The sequence below is a fragment of the Homalodisca vitripennis genome, chromosome 5, assembly GCF_021130785.1.
Source record: "Homalodisca vitripennis isolate AUS2020 chromosome 5, UT_GWSS_2.1, whole genome shotgun sequence".
NCBI classification, from domain to species: Eukaryota; Metazoa; Arthropoda; class Insecta; order Hemiptera; family Cicadellidae; genus Homalodisca; species Homalodisca vitripennis.
This window is the reverse complement of record NC_060211.1, coordinates 141,392,831-141,412,778: the sequence shown is the minus strand read 5'-3', so window position 1 is coordinate 141,412,778 and position 19,948 is coordinate 141,392,831.

Below are 19,948 nucleotides of genomic sequence, written 5' to 3'. Positions count from 1 at the left end.
CTAACATATTGTACGGAACTGTAGAAAAATATTTCACGGTATATAATATATAATTTATAATAAGATACATTTGACAAAATTCATGATAAATACAGCTGATAAAGTGTCAACAGACATGCAAAAATATTCACTAATAAAACATATTTATGTAAATGAAGTTTTTAATAAAAATTACAAAATAAAATAAAATTTATTGACTATAACTGGAGCATCACGAGTAAACTGTGAAATTCTCACTGCTCGAACTATAGTATTGAGATTGCTTATTTAAAGAACATTATATACCATATTATCAAAAATTATTTCCGCAAATGTGCTCTCTGTTGTTATTTCAATTAGATAAGATATAAAATAAAATATAAATAATAAAAATATAAAATATAAAAATAAAAAATATAAAACATAAAAAAACCATCAAACAAAAATAATAATCCTTTTCCCCAAAACGATCCGAAATTCATAAAGAAATTTTATCCTGGCCTTCACTAAATCGACGCAATCATGAAGACAGCCTTTAACCTACTTCAAAATTCTCAAGAAACTAAAGACTTATTTTCAAAATCCCCAAGAGTTGTATTCAAAAAGCCCGCCAACATTAAACAGATTTTGGTCTGTACTGATCCTCTAAAACAGGAAAATAAGGAATCACAGTCCTTTGGTTGTAAACCTTGCCAAAAACCCCGTTGTGGAACCTGTAAGATCATGTCTACAAGTCAAAATTTCAAAAGTAATGTAACCAATCATGTATATCCTATCAAAGGAACTATCAACTGTGACACAAAACACCTTATTTACCAATTTGACTGTAAATTTTGTGAAAAACAATACGTCGGCCACACATCGAATCCTTTACGGATACGAGTAACTGGCCATCGATTTGACATTGTCCATAGCGATATAGAAAAACCTTTAGCCAGTCACGCTATCAATGTCCATAAACAAAATCAGATAGAAAATTGTTACACCATCAAAGGCATAAATAAGATCCCTGAAGATTCAAACGAAAGCCTTAATAGATTTAAATTGAAAAAAAGTGAAACTGTACACCAATTGGTGCTTCAGACAAGACATCCAAGGGGTCTTAATTTAAGATAAATTTAGTTTTTGGCAACTTATTCACACACGTCATGCCATGGCCCATCAGCTGCTGATCTACTGTATTTATTTATAATGTTTGTTTTTCTTGTTTGAGTTCTAACCTAATGTTTTTTCACAATTTATGTAAATATTTATACATGTATATTTATCTGAAGAAGTGTACCTAGATACACGAAAATTTATAAATGTTTCAAACCAATATACCGTGGTTTATTTGTTAAGAAGAGAATAACCTGTTTCTGTAAATATATATATATATATATATATATCCTTTACATGTGTGATTGCCTTACTCAAAAATATAATATTTGGCATTTAATTAAACTGTTATAGGTACCAAAACATTTCAGGGATTATAAATATTTGTAATAGCGTGTAGAAAAAAATTTGGAATTCCGAAAATTATTAATTAAATGATTTTATAATTGAAAATGGTATAAGTATAGCTCAAAGATCAATCGCTATTTATGTTATAAGTCAAAGAAAACATGGACTTATCATAACAAATTGCATTTAAAAGATTTGTACCTCCAGTGGCTGATAAATAAGTTAGCAAAAGAAAGGACGTATCTATGTTTGAGCATTGAAAACTATTTGGAAAGTACAATATTTAGGGGTAACTGCGCTGAACTAGATCTAGCTGGTTGGTTGGAATTTGAATGTGATGGTTCTCTTCTGGATATTAATCAAGAGGGGTATGAATTAAACGGTATACCTAATTATTTATATTAGTTTAGACAATTTAATATGTTACACAGTGAGACTATAACCCAGGATCACGAGGTTCCTTGTATAAGTATAGGTTTGTTGTAATATTTTCATAATTCAGGACATATTTTTCAACATTCGTAAGCTGTAAATCTATTCCAGTATCATGCCTTTGCATTTTTTCTGATATGAGTCTACATCATACTACTTCAGTTAGTATCCACTACAGTACGAGTTACATCATTGCAAGCCTAACTGTATAGGTACTAACGCACCCCATTTCCTCACTCACCAATCGGCGTTGCCACATTGTCCTATCAGCTGATTTTAAGTTTGAGGCGACCGACGCGACGATATCTCATTTTCGTTCCGGTTGTTTACAATCGTTTAACTCTTCGATGTTCGACTGTTTTGTATGTTTATTACTAGGGTTTGCTCACATTCTGTCCAAGCAAGTGTTAATTGTAAACAAGTGTTAATTTAGTGAAATTAAAGGATTGAGGAAAATAGATGAGTATTAAATATGAGCAAGATTTATTGCTCTATTGTCGATTAACGCAACATCTGTTATTCTTTCGTTACAGCTGGCAACATTTCGTTACAACCCAGATTTGCATCGATGTATCTCGCATATCTCTTGTAATACAGTAATTACATTTGTTATTCTAACAGAGGTATTTGTGGAGGAATTTTAATTCAGTTAAAAATAAGTTAGCTTTATAACATTTTTAACAATTCCAGACTTTATCCTTATGTAGTTTGTATTTAAACCATTTCATCGTATTTAGATATTAAATATAAATTAGTAAATCTTTAAACATTAGCCTAAGGTGCTTCATATTTTTAGACTGCCACAGAAAAACTTGCTGCGCTAACATGTCTAAAAGGTGTGCATAGGCAGATTTATTTTTTCAAATTCTGAATGTTTACTTCAAGGGATTGCATCAAAGTTATTTTAATTTCTTGTTTGCATTACCTACTTAAAAGCTCAGCGAAGTATTTTATTTATCTTTATATTTTATTTAGCACGTGAATTAAACCGTGAAATAATATTCAAGCTCTATAACATAATTAAATTAAAACCAGTTCATTTTATATTTTATATATTTAAAATTTGTTAGGTGATAAATAAAAATATAGTACGTTCAATCAGTTATGATTTGTATTAATAAATAGGATAACGTTTGAAAAACTGAGCTTGATTAATTTCAAACTTCACATTATACTTGATAAATATTTCTAAACACATGTAATTTAATTTAATTATTTAATAGTCTTCAAATGAATCTCCTATCATTGCATTGGTAGTTTTATTTATTTTCTCGCTGCCAGGGTAGTTGAAAAATAAAACAAAACCTAAAATTATTTCCTACTGATAAAAACAATTAAAAATTGACTTTGACTATAGTGTATATTTTTAGGTTCACCTATCTCTTATTATCTTCTTTGTGATGGTTAGTGAATACTTCAAAGTAGATACTTATTTTTAACGAAGTGCTTATCACCAAAAGTCGACTGCTTACGATTATTTAATTTCAGTTAAGAAATGTAAAAAAATCCGTTATAATTAAATACAGAATGCAAGATTTTTTAGTACATTTTCTTACTCACTGTAATTTAACGATTTAAATACGCTGCTTAATAAATTCTTAATTAAAATTCCTTATTCTAATTTCTTCATGAAAATGAATAAATTACGTAAATGAATATGTTTAAATAGAGCTAACAAGTCGTTATTAGCAACAATGAATTACAACTTTCTTTGGTAGTAAATTTTACCTTACATTTCTTCAATTTATAGTACAAGAACTTAAAACTTTATTAACAATTTCATAAGCGACCTCAGAACTATATTTAAATGTAGGCATATCCCTTTTAAGTTTAGAACAATAAAATGATTTCGTTTTTAAAATTAAGTCCTCTGCAGATAATTATTGAGTGTATGGAAACCAGATCGTTCACCTCATACAGGTCAATATATCAATAAGGAATGAGGTGGGACACATTTATTAAATGAATAAATCAAGATAGCAGCGGCTGGTATTGAATCTGCAAATCTGGCAACCAGTTATATATCTGTTAGGTGATATATAATTACTAAAACTGACTCAATCAATCTACATTATGAAATGCATTTTTTATATTATATCATGTATTATTATAAATAAATATTAATAAATGTTTTCTTAGCGGATAAAAGTGCAATATTAATCCAAGAATAACTTATACAGGTTCCAGCGTATTCTGGCACATTTTATGGTTTTATCAATATACGGGGTGTAACAAAACTCTCTACACAAACTTAGTACTAAATGAATCAAATAGTTTAGTCTCTTTTCATTTATTGTTTGCCTCTCTGCATACGTGTTTTAGTATTTATTTCAGAAACTCAAATTAAAACTCTAATATGGGAAAATATTAAGTTAAGATGAAAGGAAATTATTTTAATTTTTCTCATCATAAGAGTGACAGTTTCTCATAATATTAAAATAATCATGTTTAATCACAGTGATGCACACAGCAATACCACTGTTATACAGTAGTTTTGCCGAAAGTGGAATAAATTACCAGAATTTCATGCTTTGATTACAACAGTCTTTTAATAAAATCACCATCATCGGTTAGCTCGTCAAATTGCAGCACACCGTGAACAAGTCTTACAGTTCATTTTTCTCCACTAGATAGCACGAGAATGTACTTCTGATTATTACAAGGCCTGGGATATTAGGAAATGGCGGCCCAAGCAGAAAGGTTTAAGAATGTGGGAGCTCATTAAAATGACCGTTAACAAACTGTGTGACAGTTAAGCGGTATTACAATAGTACGGCAACACAACAAATTTAACAAATATCATATTTTAAATTTAATATTGATTCTCACACATAACTTATCTTACTAAACAGCAAACTTTAAAACTAACAAATAAAAAAATAACAGTTGATAATTTTATTTGCTATATAAAACTATTTTGTTATTATAAAAGTCGGCTTTCTGCATTTTATATATTTTTGAAGTATATTTTTAGATTATATTTTAAGGTATAAATATGTTAAATTTAGCTAAATTAGTTTAATATTATACAATACTAAAGTTTGGATTAGAAAGAAACATCCTTAAAAGTTACCCACTTTACGAAACAGAAGGTAGTATGTGAATGAATTTCCGTGTTGTCAAACTTGTCTAACCTGCTCTTGACACCGCAATGATTTGTTTGAAGTCTTTAATCTTTTGTTATTCTTTACCCACCAAACTTTCCAAATACTTATAAACTACTTTAAAGTTTCAGTATTATAAACCTAATAAAAAGAAAACATATACTACTACATCGTACATTCCCATTGTTTTAACTAAATTATTTCTATTTTAGTGTTTAAATAATAAGTCCCCTCCACAAGTCACTATAGTAAGATGAATGTGTTGGAATAGTTAGGCTAAACGTATTAATACGTTTATATATACATGTTTGAATCTCTTATGGGTGTACTGTTTTTTAATACATTTATTTATTCCCTTAGTTTCTCTCTGCTATCATGGTTACCCACAAGACTAATATAAATTTTTCTCTAAAGCCCCACCAATTTCCGTGGGGTGATATCCACTGTATTCTAACTCAATGTTAGAAACAGTTTATATTTATCCTCTATATTAATGAAGTCTCATACAACATTTCAAGTGTACGGATGACTTCGTTCTTTATATATTGTGAGGACAGACAGATATAGAGAAATTCTTTGTTTGAAGTTTATTTTTAAGACGGAAGGATTGTGAAGGAAAGAGCATTTTTCTGGACATTGTTTTACACTGAACGATGGCAAATTTCCGAAAAAAGTTTTCCTTCATAGACAAATTACATTTTTTACCTCCATGAACTATAGGCTTTTCTAATGCTCAGCCAGTAGATACCCAAGCCTGATTGTGTAGTGATTTGAGTTCTTAAATATGAATTAATAGCCATAAGAAGACTCAGTCTAGGTGGAGAAAGAATCTTTAGCTAAAAAGCTATAAAATACTAATTTTATTTAATAAAACAACTAAAATCTATAAGAGAGTTAGAATATTATCTAATAAAGGTTTGTTTTTGAAAAGGTTCACAGATATAAAACATATTGTCGGTAATTACATAACTTATGTTGGTTCCCTATATTTTTTGAAGACACTTTGCAATGTTTTGCTACTAAATCCAATGATACAAAGAGTAAAGGCGCGTTCACACCGCAGTCTGCAACAAAAAAAGTCGACAATTTTTAGGAATGTTTGCAACTTTTTAGTTGCAGAATTTAATTGTTGGCAAACACAAAAATTGCCAACAATTTAGTGTGCGCTATTTTTGCACTGTTTGCAACTTTTTTAGGGACTAGACTACTTTCTATCAAGATGTGAAAAGTGCAGGATGTGGTTGCTGCTGCAAGTGCTTGCTACATTTTAGCTACGCAACCAACGCCAAGAAGATTCTGGGTAAGGCCATCGCTACGGGCTAGAAGTAGATATAGTGGTAGTGCGCTTTTGGATGATTTGAAAAAAGGATGACACTGATCAATGTCAGGTGAACTGAGAACCGATGGGAGTTTCAAGAACTTTTTAAGAATGGCAAGTAGTGACTTTGAACATTTGCTACTTTCAGTTGCACAAGGATTGTCAGAAAAGACACTAATTATCGACTTGCCCTTTCCGCAAAAGAAAAAACTAGCAGTGACACTACTTTTTTTTAGCCAGTGGTGATTCCTACACAAGCCTAAGTTACTTATTTAAAATCTCCAAAATTGCTATTTCGGAGTTTGTTCCTCAAGTGTGCGAGGCATTAATAGATGTGCTGAAGGACAACATAAAAGTAAGTACAGTAATTACTTTAAAAATTGTATTTATTCAATCAAATGAACAAAATAGTCATATAAAGTTATTTACAAATTATTCAAAGTGTAAGTTGGAGTTTCTGTATCGTCAGAAAGAAAATTATCCAGCAAAGACACAGATTCATCTGTTTCATTTGACATTCTTGAAGGCGTAGAGATGTTAGAGATGTTAGGAGTTGGCTGGTTCGAGGGAAGGTTTGGCAATTTCCAGATCAAATAGAGCCTGGGTTAATCCTGTGTTTTGTCACTGCCATTTGCCGTAGATCAGTACATTTACGTAATTGGCCAGCGACGTACTCCCCAAAAGCATCAAACTCGTCCCTTGGTTTTACTTTGTCTCCTAAATTCTTCATTATAGAAAGCGCTTCTTGTGCAACAGGGTTATACCGCCTTCTCTTTGGTGGCTTTGTCAATGTGCTCTGGAGCGGTGTTGACGGGCCTGGACTTGGGGTATCCAAAGTCGTGTCAGCAGATTCATCAATATTCTGTAACAAAGACCGCTATTGTAAAAACCTCCCGCGCATTATTAAAACCCAGCCCGCTGCATCTGCGGCATGGACGTATGAAGGGGGAGGGCCGTATATGAGAAGATCCATAAAATTTTACAAAGATGTTTTGAGTTATTTATATATAATTCTATTTATTGAAATAAAACGAAAAAAAGTTAGGGAAAGCTTCTATATAAATATAAAGCTAAACATAATATAAATATAAACGAGAAATAGCTAAACAATATATATAAACATGTTTTGGCCAATAGCTTCTCCTTATCCTTATGAAATATAACGAATCTGTGCCCTGTCATCTGACTCTAAGGTGATTAGTTGTTTGTCCAATGTATTTCTTTTATTACAAAATTTGCAATTAATTTGATAACTTACATTCTTAGAGTCACAATATAGATTGGCAATTATAGGATATGTTAGACCAATTACGTTATATATATATATATATATATATATATATATATATATATATATATATATATATATATATATATATATATATATATATATATTATAATGTTTCACTCATTGAGATAAAGGGACAATATATTTAATATATATACTTTTATATATAATTTTTATTATATATACATAACTTTTATATATACTTTTTATTATATATACATAACTTTTTATATATATTTTTAATATATATATATATATATATATATAATGGTTGTTAATGATAACTATTTATCAATTTTGTTTCTTGGTTTCAGCTACCGTTATCAAAAGGCGAGTGGTTACACTTATCTGAGCAGTACAACCAACTATGGAATTTCCCCAATTGCATTGGAAGCATGGATGGAAAACACGTGATGATACAAGCACCAATAAATTCTGGAAGTGACTACTTTAATTATAAGGGGTTTTTTTAGCATTGTTCTATTTGCTGTTGTGGATGCCAAGTACTGCTTTACGTATGTGTCAGTTGGATGCCAAGGACGGTTATCTGATGGTGGAGGGTTTTGAGCATAGTAACCTTAATAAACTTTTGAAAAATTCAAGTTTGGGCATTCCAAATCCGTCTCGTTTACCAGGCAGATCTATGTCCATACCATATGTACTATTGGTGGATGATGCCTTTCCCTTGCGTCAATATATAATGAAACCATTTCCAGGTTTACATCGTATAGGCAGTCCCAAAACGAGTTTTCAACTACCGACATTGTCGTGGACGGGAGGGTAGTAGAAAACGTATTTGGGATTGTATCGGTTGTGTTCCGAGTTCTAAGAAAAACACTATTGTTACAACCCGAAAACGCAGAAAGAGTTGTCTTGGCATGCACTCACTTACATAACTTTTTAAGAACTAGCGAGGCATCTCAAGGATCCTACACACCACCTGGGTCATTTGACTATGAGGATCCAGCAACAGCAAAATTAGTCCCTGGTCAATGGAGGGCTGATGGAATGCCCTCTGGAACACTAGTGCGTTTGAAGCGAATTCCAAAGAAACCTTCTGAAATAGCAAAGGAAATTCGAGGATAGTTCACAGCATACTTTAACAGTGCAGAAGGTGCTGTCTCATGGCAGAATCAACAATGAGTGCAGAAGCTACAGTGTATACCACGGACATGCTGGTACGAGAAGCAGATAAAATCTATGCAGATGTAATGTTCATTTTAATGTTTATGTAATGTTCTATGTTATCTGTTCATTTTAAATAATTTAATTTTGATGTAAGCAAATGTTAGCCGAAATTGGATTTCGAAACGAATACTGTAAACGTACATGTGGTATATTAGTAGATTATATGTAAAATAAAGTGAATTTGACCTAAACAAACATTTAGTAGACTTTTCTGTTACTATACTGCTATTGGCCTTTTCGTAATGTGCATTGTTATTACTACTCCTGTATTGTTTTAAATCTAAAATAAAACTTTAAAATGTTTTTAAACAGATGTTTAATACGAAGTGATTGTAAAATTAAAATCTACTTAATAAACTTTGTACACTCTCTTACCTCAGGCATGCTATCATGTTTTGCAGTATCACGACAGTGACGAGGAGCTGTCGTGTCTTTTAAAAACATCAAGTGGTCCAGGGCAAACCATTTCCTCTTCTCTGAATCAACGCAGAGCCACTCTTTGTTTTCTTGTTTTCTCTCGCTTAAATTGAGTTGTTAAATTTCGAATTTTTGTTTTGACATCTGCTTTCGTTGTAATTAGTTCATCAGCGATCTCCAGCCAAGCATAATTTTTCTTATTTTTGTCTTTGTAGAAGCTGTTTGTGGCGTTCCAAAGAAGCGGCCTTTCCCTGTACATTTCTATTAGTTTTAATACTTTATCCTTAGACTAAACCAATTCGTCGAAGGTTCCTTCAGCAGCATCCTCCATCATCATCACAACTGAACCACAACTGAATATATAATACAACAACTAATGAACCACAAAAGCACAAATAGGAGAACAACGAACAGAACGCACGAATAGGTTAGGTTCAGAGACAGACGCAACGAGGGACCAGTAGAGGCGCTGCACGCGCGCCTGCGCAAGGAGGGCAGATAAAAGTCGGCAACTAAAATGTTGGCAACTTTTGGCGTTTACTTTTGTTGCAGGACAAAGATCAAAAGAAAGTTGCAATATTTACCCGACTCTGAATGGAAACACGCAATTCTGTCTGCAACTCGAGGATTTTGTTGGCAACACGAAAAGTTGGCAACAAATTTATTTGGCGTTTCTTAAAAAATTTCAGACTTTTATCAAAAGTTGCCGATTTTTTTAGTTGCAGACTGCGGTGTGAACCCGTAATTAAGAGAGCCCTTAATTGCTTGCATTTACTTATTTTTCAAATTATCTTAGTGATAAGATGTTTTGTTTATTGAAACCTTATCATAACAATATGAGGTGTAGTTTATTACAACAAAAGACGGATATTGGTCGTCAAATAAAAATTTCAAAAACTAGAACTATTTTTAATTTATATTTTAAGTGTAGTTAAAACCTTCAACTCACGTACCTAATATATGTTTTGTATTAAAATTAATTCCCAATTATTTTTCTCTTGTACTTTTAAAAGTAAACATATAAGCGTCATTTTATTGTTGGAGTTCTCTTTGGCTTTCCAATTTGCTTTCAATTGATAATCAATTTCAAATTATTTTTAGGTTAATGTAGTATGACCATGAACTCAGTCAGTACCACGTTGTGGGTGCGTTCAATATAACTCTCCAATATATATATATATTCTTCTCTTTTTTATTTCAAGTATTCAAACTCATGAGTTACATACTGTTTTCTATTTATAGAAATTTATTACAAATACTATATACCATTACTCTATTTATATAACCCACTTTCCTTAGAACTACGTACTTGTATACAGAATATGTAGTAAAATAAACAATAAATTGATAATGCTCTATATCGAGTTGTAAAAATTGGATCGCTGAATATGAAAGTCAGCCACAATAGAGACACTTCTACTATGTTGTAAACAGTAAATGTGGCCTGGAGTGAAGTGGCAGTACTCGATGCTTTTGTTAACCTATAAAGTGGATTCAGTTTTCAGAGCGGAAAGGTTATACATTAATGAACTCTTGTAATTATCTTTTACTTTATTGATTGAATACTGTTACACAGTGATATTAATAGAGAACGGGATTCAAGAGCTTGTTTTCATTTCACATAACAAATGGATAATATTAGACGTCAAGTAGTTCTCTAATCAAATATTGGATTGATACCTGGTAGTCCAGTCATTTCAGGTTTTATCTGCGGAAAAATTCCTAGTAAGCTGCATTTGTATAAATCTTCATTATGGCGTTTTAATGAAGATGTGAAAAATCGACATTGATATCGTGACGGCTATAAAAGTTATAAGGGTCAAAAGGTCACGAAAATCAGTTTTTCGTGAATATCTCGCGACCTATGGCTTGGAGGTCAATAGATTTCATTATAAAAATTATTCCTTATACGATTATATACAAAATATGTCTTGCATTTTTCTGTATAAATCAACCGTTTTCGGGATAGAGCGCTGAGAAAGCGACTACATTATTATGATGCACTCGTTTCCGCACTACCTTTGAGGTAAAATGCAAGGCGCGTTTTTTCTTTAAATGATTTTTCCCATAGGCGTAATCCATTATCTGTAATAAAAGTGTTTTTATTCTATAATATTTATTATTTGTGCATTAAAAAATAGGGGGGAAATGTTTTGTAATTTTTTTCTTTTATATTCATTCGTCGTCGATATCCTCAATTTCAACTTCATCAAAAGTTGCTGACGAAACATCGGGTGGACTTATTGCTGTATTTAAATCAACATCTACATCATTTTCTTTGGCCTCTGCGTTTAAGCATGACTGACCACGACAATGTCCACAAGCTTTAGAACATCTCAATCCAATTTTTTTTACATCCACATTTGCTGCCATAGCCTTTTGTACAATTACAAAAGATTGTGTTTAGTAGATCATCGGGTGCAGGTGGCAATAAAGTTGTTATTAGCTGTCATATTGGCTGTCTTTACATGGTTTCTCCAGTAGGCAATCCATGATCTGTAATTATCAAATTATGATCGTTGTAATTTTAACTTTTTTGCGTTTTCTCAGATGTTTTAAAAGAAGAAAGATGTAATGTGAGGGGCTCAGTTTTTATTTTATTTTTTCAATTAATAAAATCACATAACCCGTTTTATAACAAATTATTCGTTACGAAACCCATTCCACCAAATGTTTTTAACTTCATAAAATATTTCCACGATTTGTTGCATACCTTTAAACTATAAGAATGGATTTCTGGTTGAAATTTTCGGTAATTTTATGTCAAGAATTTACCAAAGAAATTATGACCTTATTGGTCATATTATCTTTGAAAGTCAGTGTTTTCTCCTAGTTATTAATTCATTTTATGGTTTTAAAAAGCTAATATTTAAAATTATATTTCATATAAAATATCTATAAATAATTAAACTTTTTAGCATACTTAACTTATATAATATTTTATTGTTCCGTTAAACAATATTACTGTCATTAAACGTGCTAGTAGTTTTATAGATACTTCATACACGCCAACATCATATACAACATCATATACGCCTCCCTGAGGACTCGAAGAATAATAAACGGTAAATAGTGAACATATAATTTATTTTGATAGTCACAATATTAATTATAAAAACTTTTATATTTCGAGCTATAACAATATACAAACTTTCTTAATAACTATTTTCTTCTAAGTAATTTAGACATAGTTCTGAAGTTATTCAATATTTTGGAAATGTCTTACACAATTATTCGCTTAGGTTACTGAAAAAGATATTAATGATTACCATATAGGATTTCGGAATTTTGGCATCGAAATTAGTTTTAATATGTTTAACACGATGAGGATTCAAATATAACCTTTTATACAGGTGGAGAAGCAATTAATATATAAAAATTAAACAAGAAAATAAGAGAAAAAAACTGAGCTAGAAATTACAATAATTAAAGGATGTATATTGAGATTAAAGTTAATGACCTTCTGGGTATTGTCTATTCTGCATATGACGAAGTGCGAAGTGACTTTTTTCTTAATAACTTACTTTGAAAGCAGGAATGTTAAAAACGTCGATGGCTCTACTTTAGTGAATGTTTTCACCGTGAATGTACTGCCATACTTCTATAAGTTCAAATTTATTATTAATGTAGAATATATTTTTTTCTTTATTTAGAACCGTAATAATCGGTACTGATCAAGAGGGTTCTTAGAGAATTAATTAAAGGATATTAATTATTTTGTACTGTAATAATCGCTACTAATCAAGTGGGAACTTCAAACAACGTATTAAGTCTGAATACGTTGCATAAATAAAGCGTCATTTTACTTGTATTTATTTAAAAACTACTAGTTTGTAAAATTTTACAAATAGTTTTCACCTAAAAATGTGGAGAACATAAATAAACCCATGTCACTCTGAATTTTCGACATATACACACCACTTGTTTTGTATCTTGCAGTTTATTCAGAATGGCGTTTTTAACCATATGAAGCCAGCTATTTTACCCGAGTGTAACCTTGTGAGTTGGACACTTTGTTATTTACCGGGTCTCTTACTCAACTAAAATTGAGGTAATTTAGGGAGATAGGCCAGTAAATCAAATAGTTTACGTGACGGAATGTCATAGTAACATTCCGTCTGTGGTGTGTAGAAATGTATACGGTGTAGTGAATGAAAAAAAGTTGTGTTGTTCCATCTATATAGTACATAAATATGGTTTCCCATTGCTTTCAACTTCAAATTTTTTAATTAATTTCATAATTCCAGAGGAACCTTCAATGATAATTGCGTAACTTTAATAAAACTTGTATTATAACGCATCCATGATTGGTATGACTGACTTGGTTATGTAACGATTAAGTAATATAATATCCTGATATCATAAGTATTTAAAATGCCTGTACTAGCCAAATATCATATTCGAATATTCCATTGCACACAATATTACTCTCCCGCTATAATGCTTATCGCCATATCAGTTTATAACCAACGATTATGCACGTACTACCCGATAGGTAGCAGCACAACCAACGCGGTAAGAGGCTTAACTTCCACACATCCTGCTGCTCCTTTACTCCTACTGTATTATTCATTGTCCCCTCTAAATACCAGGTAATCCCTTCATTATACATCAGATTGAATTCTAGTGCGTTAAAGGAAGTATTTTAAAAGATTTAATTATCCCTTCTTGGTGAATATGTAGATCTCCATACGGAAAAATAATGAATAATAATAAGTAACATTTACTGATCATATAGATTATTCGTAATGTCATAAAATATAAATGTGTTATAATATCATTGTACTTTGGAATTCTATTCCAATCAATTTTGTTTTACATATTTAGTCAGTAAATTAAAAAAGGCTTGTGTCACAGAGAAGTAATGCCGGTTATATACTCATATGTCACTGATGATTTTACCAAAAAGTGCGTTCTCTCCTGAAACTTTCGGGAACTGGAGAGAGTAGGTAGGTCACAGGCTGGGATTGCATAAAAGGGTCTCCTTTGGTAGATATCATACCATAGTCTTTTTTACGAGCTACCACAAGAAATTGATGACTCGTTGTAATACAACATATAAAGTCTTTTGCGTACTTCCCGATGTGACAGAATATTTCGGTTATGTAAGGTTGAAAATTTTGGATTACCACTTTCCAACTTGCATGATACAACCACTATGAGGAGGATAGTAGGCACTATCTCAGGAGGATTTCCCCACACGTTTAAGCTTTAAAAATCCCTTACCACTAAAGGCACCTCACCCACTGCAACAATTATCCTCCACAACAAACCACGCTTACTACTTAATTCATCCTTTTACTCTCATTTTTATTAATGGTGTGCTACGTGGATATTCAATGAGCTCTCCAAATGTAAAGAGAAACTAATTTTGCTTTATCCAGTGTATATTCTATTAAATCTATACAATAGCTAGTATTGATTCCCCTTGAAGATATGTTTCCTTACAAATTATTAAATAATTTTATTGAACAATAAGCAACTATAAATTGCGATGCCCGTGAACAAGGAAGGAAGAATTAGGATCTCTTCACGAAAAAAACATACCGGAAACTTTCCAGGCAGTTAAAACCACAAATCACTGTTTACAGTTTTTTAATCTGTAATATAAATTTAAGTTCTTCAGATAATAAATTTACTTTCAAACAATATGGCAACCAAGTTGCCTTGATTCTATGTGTCTATTTTTTCCATGTGATTTTATAAGTACTCCTGCCATTTGTATTGTTGTTAGGCATTTTACATAAATAAAAATTGTATATGAAATAATATAAAATGCAAAAACTTTTTATCTTAAAAATTTATGTGCCGTATCATATTAAAAATAAAAATAACTTTATAGTTTTTTGTAAACGTAATTTTTTGAGATATTTATTCATAGCTCGTTATAAGAAGTAGTCACTTCTGTCAGTCAGTGCCTTTCCATTTTTGTATCTTCATTTTATTTAGATACAGATATTTACAAGATTTTTAAAATTACAAACAATTTAAAGGAAAAGTTTGTGAAAATATATCAGAAAGTTTATCAAAAGTTAATAATATCCACTACCTGAATGACGGCGGCGGTGTTTGAATACTTAACTAAGAGCCGTAGCCTTTAATAATTTAATTCAGTTACAAACCCTTTGCAGCCGTACACGGGGTCTGTTTTGAAGTTAGTTATATTATTCATAAGTACCTAATTTGAATGCAAACTAAACAAATTTCAACGATAAATCTGCGAGTGAATTAATCTTGTTGTAGTAATCGGAGTTTCTAGTCCCCAATGTTTATTGTTAAACAAGGCCCGCCGTATGAAAAGATGATCAAATTATTCTTCTGTTAGATTACATTTATTTGGAACATTATTCTATGTGCTTTATTTGCATTTGTAGAAGTTTGCCACTATCTCAAAATAGTAACATAATTTTTAAAATGTTACCCATTGAAATAGTTTTCATAAATAAATTATTATGTTACTAAGATATTGATGTAATACTCTAACTTTACTTAAACCCTTTCATTATATCTTAGCAGAATTTTTTTTTATTTTGGGGATTATTTGTTTGAAGACTGCTTATTAAACGTTTTCAAACATCCTTTAAAACGAAGGATGAAATTATAGCCACAAAGCGTAGTGTATTACTACTTAATTTTAACGAAAATATTCTTATTACACGTACTTAATTACCTTTGTGAAATATCCCGCCAAGCCCAGTATCTTAAACATTTAAATATATATTTCACTAGATAAAGCGGATATTAAATCTACATTCATATACAAAATTTAGTACCATTCTTTAGTTATATGGAATGAAACAACAACTTGTCATTCAAGGTAGAAGATAAGAATAATATCACAGTTAAAAGTTTAACCGTGCTGAAATTTAATGTACATTGTGGAATTCAGGTTATAAGAACAGTATCGACTCCTCAGTCTTGCCGCCATCTGGAATGGTACGAGTAGTTTTTGCTATGAGAAAAACTGGAATCTCCGTCTGCACAATCCAGTGTTGGTTTCGAGTAGAGCCTCGTGGTTAAGCAGGCTACAGGATACTGCTCTAACTATAAATGATATGAATATAGTTAGACTTCCTATATGTATGTAGCGTCCACGAATAAAACATGATTTCTTTTCGGCTAACAACATATTTCTGAGGGTCAAAGAATTAATAGAAACATTTCTAAAAAGATGAAATACGACAAGGACATCCGATCAGAGCTCCAATAGAGATGTTCGAGATACCGTAGTAAAATGTCCCTTTTTGTAATTATTCACAACGGTGTATATTTGTATTCACATACCTGAATTATTGTGATAGTTGTTATTACTTTTAAATTAGAGAGGGTCTCATGTCTAGCCTTACATTCTAGTAAGTCTTAAGCTACTTGCTACTATCCTTAGATCTTAAAAAACAGTCCAGGAAAGAGACTCGGCAAAGTACAAATTAATACTACTGAAGGAATGTGTGATGGTTACGGATAGGATTTTATTTGTTTTTTACCGCGATATGTAAGTGAAAACTCGAGTTTTATCCACTACGTTCGTTAATAATGTATTAAATATTAAACTGTAAGCATTGCAGCAACACAAATATGTATTTTTCAAATTATAATAAGTTATTTGGTATTAAATTACAGATAACACTTAATATTCTGTACTTAAACTTGACCCAATTTTATACACTTACTTTGTATCCAAATGTTAAGCATTAAATATTAAATTGATTTTGTTACACTGTGCAGTTAGTACAGTTACGCGTTTAGGACGATCATGTTTGGTTCTGCTTTACTTGGCAGGAGATGGTTAAGGACTTATATTGTTGGACGTATTATGTTACATGTATATAAAATAATTATTTTTGTAAACATATTCAATTCCAGTAGAAGTGAGCTTTAAACGTCCACCATATTGAAACCTTACTCCTAATATAAAAATAAGTAAAGTCAAACTATTGTGATAAAGGAGCGGAGTACCTTGCAAAAACACTCCGCCCTGCCGTCAGCTAATACTGTAAAGCGATCCATCAGAGAAAGGTTTGGGTCCAGACGGTGTTATCCATTGCTTTAATGCCACTTGATTTAGCTTTATTTTATCATATTAATATATTTCAAGAAATATTATTCTTTCAAAAAGATTTTGACCACACATAAATAATAAATAAGTACAATAACTTAAAATTAACTTACTCCATAATAAAGCAATATACTTATATGATGGTTACGAGTTATAATATATTATATAATCCATTTTTGTATGCTAAATAAAATTATATACCCTTTTGTAACTCTCATGTTTTTTTTCTATTTTTTTCAATTGAACTAATTTTAATATCGATGATGACATATAACATAGATTAAACTTTTTATAAAAGAGAATAAAGGTTTATATAGCATAAGATTGAAATCTTAACAGTTATTCAACCACCTGTCAGAAGTTTTTATTGTTGACTTCCGCTTGTTTGGAAAATTTCTATAATATAGATGAAAGAATTAGTAAAAATCCAATTCCGATCTCCCGATTCGTTACGACGCAGAGAAAAGGGAAAGAATGCAAATGTTTGTGCCCGAACAATACTGTAAATTTACGGTAAATTTAGTCAAGTCTAGTCATAATTATGTATGCTATAAGCAATAAGATGATGTTAAGTTGATTGAGAATTGGGTTGAGAATAGCCGCTTAAGCAGCACCGTATATTTTTGTAATCATCTGTAGTAAACTAAACAGAAATAATCTCAAAATATTATAATTTTAAAAGCCCGTGATGCAAAGTCCTGAACTCGGCTGTATTTCTAATTTACAAAAGGCATAAGTATATTGTAAGAGCTTAAATTGATCCCAAATATATTTATTAAATATTGGTTTGGAATGCCTATCTATGAAATCCATCCAAAAGGACTGCATAGCTCTAAAATGTATTTTTGCATTGTTTAATAACATCAGTTTTTTATAATAGAACTACGGTTTTAATTTAAAACTTTTCACCAAAATTATCTTGAATAATTTGCGAGATTCTTGAAAAACATATGCTAATGTTTTAAATATATATCATCAATTTAATGTTACGTAATCTGAAAATCAAATCATATTCATGATTAACTAATCACGTTTACTGAGTACTGTTAAATTAAAACTATTAGTAGCTGCGATAAACTTGTAACTAATAAGTAGAGAATAGTTTTGTCTCTGCTCGTCCAAACTGAATCTCAATTATCAAAATTTGCCTGTCAATGAACATTTTGCCCGCTGATAAGCAACATTAAGTAGAAATACAATAGGAAATAACTACTGCGTGTGTGACCGTAGACAGTATTATAAGTATAAATAAAAGAATTATCAAACAAGTTACACTTTCCAACATCTAGTTAATGAAGCAAAATATTAAAATAACTCAAGTAGTTCCTCATTATAAGGTACTGAACATCGAAATGATGATTTAAACTCGGCAATTTCTTACAGGCCATTAGGCAGTCACAAGAGTCTCCATTAGCCCCAGATTAACTCCACCCTCTACAAACTCGCTCCTCGTTCACCCTAATAAGATTACCGTACCTTCAGCTCTCAATAAATCTTAAACTTGCTTTATGTGCTTCGACCATAAAATATACTCTTCTAAAGCAATCATAATTCTATTCCTCCGACAATGCTCCTGCTTGCTTAGCTAGCGTGTCTTTGTTTTTTGGACTTGGAAATTATTTTTGCGCATTCCACACCTCTACCAAACGAGATCTAATTTCTAATTAATAGGCACACAACTTGGTATATCTAAATTTATATATTTCTTAGCAAAATAGGTTTGCTAAAAAAGAAATAGATTGTCAATTATGCTAGTTTTGGTGGAGCTGGATATCAAAAGGGAAATATGAAGCGTTAATTTATTCCTCAGATTATATCCTTCCTAGTATTATTCACTTGAGTCAGACCACTAGGCCCTTCAATAAGATTTATATTATTCGACTAGATAAAGAGGCTTAAAGTCGACACTTATTGTGGTAAGCTTACACCGTGTCAACCATAAAAATACAGCTTAGATAAAAATGTGGAATTTTAAACCCATTTAATTAATACCCTTTCATTTCAAACCTCCCCGAAAATTAGTGGTAATTACGTTAAATAACTTCCGTAAGGGAAGTTTACCGATTTTAGGAAATAGAAAGCTGTGTACAACGTTAACCGACCCTTGGCTTCTGGACCCTAAACATCGATTAAAACTCAAAGCTTTCTTTTATTTCCTGTCCCATAAAAATTCCACGAAATTCTGTGTCCACCTGGTTTTACGTAGATAATTATTTGGAATTTCAACTATTAACATAATAGTAGGATGGTAAAATTGAAATTTTATTTATGATATAATATAGTAATTTTCCCTTACAACCTGAATCGTGTCTGTTTTCACAATAACATCTGTTGCACATGGGATAAATTTAAATTTGAATTAGAATGTTGATATTTTAAACTGTGGATCTAACCTATAAATTGACTATATTAGGAAAACATAAACTTATTTTAAAGAGGTAATTCTCATGATAACTTTTAAATGCTTAATTTCAGAGATGAAGGAACTTTTTCGCATTAATTTAAAACTGAAATGGTTTCATTTTTTAACATAAACAGTTTAAAACAGTTTGTACTTTATAAAACGTGTAATTAACTGGTTTTCGAAAAATAACAAAATAGACCATTAGTAATACATAAATCTATCAATAAATTTAAATAACTCTTACAAGAGAGAGAGTGTGTGTTACGTCTGTACAAAACATATAAATGTAATTTACTTTAGTTTCATATAATATATA